Raw genomic sequence first — 6,356 nt, forward strand, 5'->3', positions numbered from 1 at the left:
CTGGGGGTTCCAAATCTGCTGTTGGTTTATTTCACCGCTGACTAGAGATATACAGGGTGTCCCCCCAAAATATACACACACTTTGAATACCTACTAATTCCAATGGTTTTAAGCATAAGAGAGAAACAACAATGGAGCTGTTATCTGTTAAAAGTGTGGGCACTAACAGGCAGTTGGACATTCCCGGAGGGGTCTCAGATTGGAGAGGGTGAAGGCCAGACTGAGGGGCCCCTTCCCCCACCCCCCCACCCCAGTGCATGAATTTAGTGAACCGGGCTACTAGTGTGTGTGTGTGTGTGTGTGTGTGTGTGTATAAATATATAGTAATAAAATATATGTATGAAATAGTGCTGAGTCCTCTGGGCCTGACACTCCACGCTCCGGCCCAGTTCATCAATGCAGCTGGTCCCAAGGCAGCCAAGGCGTCACTAGTCAGGTTTGGCTGCTTTTCTGCGCCTGGAGCGGAAAAGCAACTGAGGCCCAGATGTTATCTTAGGGAGGAAGGTCAGGGGTCTCCCCCGCCTGACCAGCGCCATGCGGGGAGGAAAGGCTATCCTGGGGGCACGTCCTAGTTTTCCCAGTTCTGCCCATTGCTAGGCACCTAGCACCCCGCACACCCATGTACCTCACCTATTGTCCCTGCTCTGCTCCTGTCTGTCTACCTGCCCACCGCCCTCCCAGCACCTTCCCCACCTCTCAGTGCTCTCTCCACCTCCGAGGGGTAACGCTTATCACCACCATTTCCTCGAACCTGATCCCAGGTTCCAGAATTTGTCCCAGAGCACGGAGACAGGAGCAGGAATCCCGGTGACGCCGGAGTGAGCTTCCCCCGGGGTCAGGGCGTGCAGTCAGGCAGCTCGTGGTGTGACGGAGCGCGGCCTTGGTGCATCGGCTGACCCGTGTCCCCAGGGATGTCCTCCCAGAGCCTCCGGCGTGGTCTTGTTTGGACGTTCGGTCATCGCAGATGGAGGGGGTAAGGGCGGGCGTGCTGGAGTGGTCAGCCCGCAAACAGCGTGCCTGGCGTCCTGAGTCACGCAGGGGGAAGAGGCCTCGAGATGATGCAGCAGGAGCTGGGGGAGCTGGGAGAGCTGAGGTGAGCTGCCCGCTGATGACCCAGGGGGTCTGAAGACAAGCCGACCACCAGCCCCTCACTGGGCCCGACATCCCTCCCTCAGACAGTGTCTCCCCCAAGCCCGCCTGACACCACAGGGACAGGGCCAAAGGCCAGGCCTTCACCCATTCCTCACTCAGCAGCCACACCTGCCCCCGGGGTGGGGGACACCCACGGGAAATGCACTACAAGCCGCGCACGAGGGGCCTGGCCCGGCCGGCTGGGGGAGGGTCCAGCCCAGGGCCACAGGATGTCCCAACAACACATTTCATCAGAGTGATGCCCAAAGGGGAGGGCAGGGTGTGCAGAGTGGTCCAGCCCTGCCTGTCTCACCCTCCACATCAGTATGGAGCCGGGTCCTTTTATAAAAGGCACCAGGGGCCTCGGTGAGCCATTCCCTAGACACCGCAGCCAACAGGAGAAACCCATGGCTCAGGCACCCAAGTCTCAGGGACCCATGGCTGAAGCACCCGAGACAGAGGCACCCGTTGCTGAGGAACCCTTGGCTGAGGCAACCGATGCTGTGGTCCCTGTGGCTGAGGCACCCGTGGCTGAGGCACCTGAGGCTGAGGCACAGGACGCTGTGGTCCCTGTGGCTGAGGCACCCGTGGCTGAGGCACCTGAGGCTGAGGCACCCGAGGCTGTGCTACCTGTGGCTGAGACACCCGAGGCGGAAGCACTGCACCCGTGTCTGAGGCACCCATGGCTGAGGAACCCATGGCTGAGGAACCCGTGGCTGAGGCACCCATGGCTGAGGCACCCATGGTTGAGGAACCGCACCCGGGGCTTAGACACCAGACCCATGGCTGAAGAACCCGTGGCTGAGGCACTGTACCCGTTCCTGAGGCACCCGTGGATGAGGATGCGCACCCGTGGCTTAGGCATCCCACCCGTGGCTGAGGCACTTCTGGATGAGGCACCCATGGCTGAGGCACCCGAGGCTGAGGCACCAGTGGCTGAGGCACCCGTGGCTGAGGCACTTCTGGCTGAGGCACCCGTGGCTGAGGCACCAGTGGCTGAGGCACCCATGGCTGAGGCACTTCTGGGTGAGGCACCCGAGGCTGAGGCACCTGTAGCTGAGGCACCTGTAGCTGAGGCACCCGTAGCTGAGGCACCTGTAGCTGAGGCACCCGAAGCTGAGGCACCTGTAGCTGAGGCACCCGTAGCTGAGGCACCTGTAGCTGAGGCACCGTGGCTGAGGATCCGGTGGCTGAGGCACCATGGATAACTTGAAGGGACGGGAGGGGGGCACGGGAAGGGATGTTGCGGGGAGGGAAGGCCGCCTGCCTGCCAGGAAGCTCTTGGCAGCAGTGGTTTCTCTGGGGTGAGCGAGCTGATGGCCGTTGACTAATAAAATGCTTGTGAACTGATCCTGGTCTCAGAGAAACGGATTCTTTCCTTAAAACAGCGGTTCTCAACCTGTGGGTCGCGACCCCTTTGGCGGTAGAACGACCCTTTCACAGGGGTCGCCTAAGACCATCCTGCGTATCAGATATTTACATGACGATTCATCACAGTAGCAACATTACAGTGATGAAGTAGCAACGAAAATAATTTTATGGTTGGGTCACAACATGAGGAACTGTAGTTAAAGGGCCAGAAGGTTGAGAACCACTGCTAAAGCCTCAACACCCTCTCCCCCCCACACACACACCACAGAACTCCAGTTGGTCACTACGTGCGCATCCCTGCCCCTGTCGTGGCCCCGGGAGGACCGTGGGACACGCATCGGTTCATTCAGCCAGGCAGGCATGGAGCCACTCCTCAGACCCTGGCCTGCACCTTCCATCTCTCCAGGCGGGATTCCTGGGGTCACACCTCTTCACGGGCGCAGTGCCACTGTTTTCCTCTTTAGCCACGAAGACCGTAGAACACAGTGACAGCCTGAGAGAGGAAGGGTCCGTGAGGACCGGGAACCCCAGCAGGGAAGGCCCGGCCGCATGACCAGTGCCCCCAGGGAGCAGCCCGTGACTCGCGGAGGCCAGCAGGTGAGTGCCGACCTGGTTCAGGCAGCGGAATCTCTTCTATCTGAGTCAGTGTCACCAGAGCAGGAAGGGGCGTTGTCAGGGCCAGCCTGACAGGTTGAGCCGGGCTGAGGTAGGGAGGTGGGAATTGAGAAAAGAAAGAAAGACAGGAAAGCGGGGTCGGGAGGACCCCAGTTCTTTCGATGAACTGAAGCAACTTTATTAGCCACACAATCCTATCTATACACAACACACTGAATAGGAGGTCTCTCAAGAGGAATGTATTCTTTGTTCCTCTTCATCTCTAAGGGAGAGACACAGCAGAAGGACAAGTTCTCAGTACAGCAAATCTCAGTAAATAGTTACAGACTTCTTGGTAAGCCAGGAAAGGCTGTTCTTATTCTACAAATGTTGCTCTCATTCTACTGATAACCGCCATCCAAACAAGTCTGGGAAAATTGTGTGGGTAAGGGTCCCAGCCTCGCTAGCCCCTTCAGGTGCAAGGACCGTCCCAGCTTACATCTGGCCCCCAACAGATCCCCCTTCTTTGTTTTTTAGGCAAAGTTTATGTAGTTCTATTTGCAGGGATGGGATGCTGGATCCGATGGTTCGGAGGCAGACTGGAAGTAAACAGAGAATAATGAGAGCAAGGATAGCAACAATTAATAGAGACCAAATAAAAGACTGTAATCCATGAAAGGACATGAGGCTTTGAATTTCATTAAAAATATTCTGTGCTACTTCGCTAGGAGGCAATAGAGCAGAACCTGCATCTTTAACAGCTTGAATCTCTCCATGTAATCTACTGATGTCTAAAGTAAAGTTAGTCTGATCCCAAACTCCTAACAGGTGGTTTCGAACTCGATCCCAATGCCACATAGTACCATTACATATCTTGGGGGTGACACAGATCCAATCAAACTCAGCAGGACACCGAAAGGGTAGAACGCACTTTCAAGCTGTGCATTTGATTTCCTATAAGGAGCACAGCTTCTTCTAGTGCATTGAGCCTTTGTGCTATTTTCTTATCTATGATCTCTTGAGCTCCTAAGGCATCTGAAACATTTTCCCCAAGCTATCCACAAAATGAGCTGTGTGTATTTCTTGGGTTAAAGCTATGGCTGCATCAGTGGCAGCAGCAATGAGAGAGAATAGAGCCACGAGGCCAGCAGTAAGCACTCCAACGAACATCTTAGGGGGCTTAGCAAATCATTCAGTTCCCTTAATACCTGGGAGCCTGTATCCCTGTACCAAGGTCCGGTAACATTAACTGGGGCATGACAAAGGAAGGCTGATGTAATGCAACCACCTCATCAACAAGGTTGTATCTAGACACACAGTTAGACAAGTTGCAGTGAGTACAAAAAAATTGTATACAAGTGTCCCTCAAGTACAATATCTACAATTCCAATAAGGAGAAGGTAAGGAGGAGGTACACAAGCAGTAAGACCTGTGATCACTGTAAGGTTATCATGATGCAAAGAAATGCTACCTGCCGAAACCGGTTTGGCTCAGTGGATAGAGCATCGGCCTGCGGACTGAAAGGTCCCAGGTTCGATTCCGGTCAAGGGCATGTACCTGGGTTGCGGGCACATCCCCGGTGGGGGATGTGCAGGAGGCAGCTAATCGATGTTTCTCTCTCATCGATGTTTCTGACTCTCTATCTAACTCCCTTCCTCTCTGTAAAAAATCAATAAAATATATTTTTAAAAAAAAGAAATGCTACCTAAAGCGGCCATAAGCTTAAATATTTCGAACTGTATTCCTCCCTGCTTGGTGGTGAGCATCTCTTCTACCCAGCCTCCAGGGGTCTCTCTAGCCTTAAAACTACTTCTGCTAGATAGCGGGTTGGGATAGGACCAATCAAGTAACTGAAAGGAATTGTTAATGGGAGTATGTACCACAGCTAACTCATGACTGCCATGTCGCCAGGTGGATACTTCAGAAATAGCCTGTATTCATTATACAAACATGGAGGCAATTTGGGCGGGACACCCTGAGAGACAGTATGGGTGATGTCAGGCAAGCCATATATAGTAAGGAACCATTCTCGTCGGATCCACCCCTCATACTCTTCAGGATCTCCACCTCTGCTAATGCCATGGGTATACCTTGGTGAAGGTTCTACAGTAAGACAGTTATTCCAATATTTAATGGCTGTAAAACATATGGGGACCCTGGTTGACCTTCCCTCATATCTATAATCTCCTACCCATTGAGGAGTAAGAAAATCTGCACTTGATTGGCCCATGATATCTGTATCATTAACAAATCAGGAACGCTGGGGTCATCCCAAGTAACGGCCCTGAGAAAGGGCGGATCTGGAATGTATGCCCAGTATGGAGTCTGAGCATCACAGCCCTGAACAGCCAAAATTGAGAGCAGGGCTAGAAACCAAGTCTTAGCAGTTCGTTGTGCTCCTTGGCGAGCGACCATGGCCTCGGCCTCCGTTGTCAGCTTCTTCAACTGTTCCCAAGGTGGTGGAGATGTCCTCCGAGTCATCTGTGATCTCTGTGGCGGCGGTGGTGGCACGGGCGCTAGTGGACCGACTAGTAGCCTCTTGAATGGTGGAGTGAGTTCTTGTTCCACTTTGTTCTCTATCTCTGGATTGTTTTTTCTCTTGTCTTCATGGCTGGAGCATTCCTGATAATTCTCTTCTGTTGCATGAATCCACATGGTCTTGGAGTTTTTTTCTGAAAATATACAAATGTATTCTCCACCAAAGGTTAATAATTATTTTTGCTCAAATGAATTTCCTTTGGCTTATTTTGACACCACGTATGTTTTTCATGGGTGTCTTGCTATTAGCATTATAAATGAAAAAATTAATTTTCAAGTAGAAATATTAAAGCAATTAAGGCATTTACTTAAAAGGTTATTATTCCACTATCCCCCCTTTTTTTATTTTTTAATATTAGGAGGTTTTTGGAAATTTTTTAGTGCAGTCTTGATAACTTTTGATTTTAATTTTTTTTTTTTTTTTATGTATGAACTTTTTTTTTTTTATGATTCCACTTTTTTTTTTTAATTTTTTTTTTTATTATTTTTCGCTTAAAGTATTACAAAGGGTATTACATAAGTGTCCTTTTTTCCCCCCCGCCCTTGACAAACCCCTACCCTCCCTTACCCCCCAGTGTCTTATGTCCATTAGTTATGCTTATATGCATGCATACAAGTCCTTCGGTTGATCTCTTACTCCCCTCCCTCCTGCCCCCCAACTCTCTCTGGCCTTCCCACTGCAGTTTGACAATCAGTTTGAGGCAGCTCTGCCTCTGTATCTA

Source organism: Myotis yumanensis, unplaced genomic scaffold (assembly GCF_028538775.1).
Source record: "Myotis yumanensis isolate MYYU_CA2020_CCGP unplaced genomic scaffold, mMyoYum1.0.hap1 SCAF_1, whole genome shotgun sequence".
Lineage (NCBI taxonomy): Eukaryota > Metazoa > Chordata > Mammalia > Chiroptera > Vespertilionidae > Myotis > Myotis yumanensis.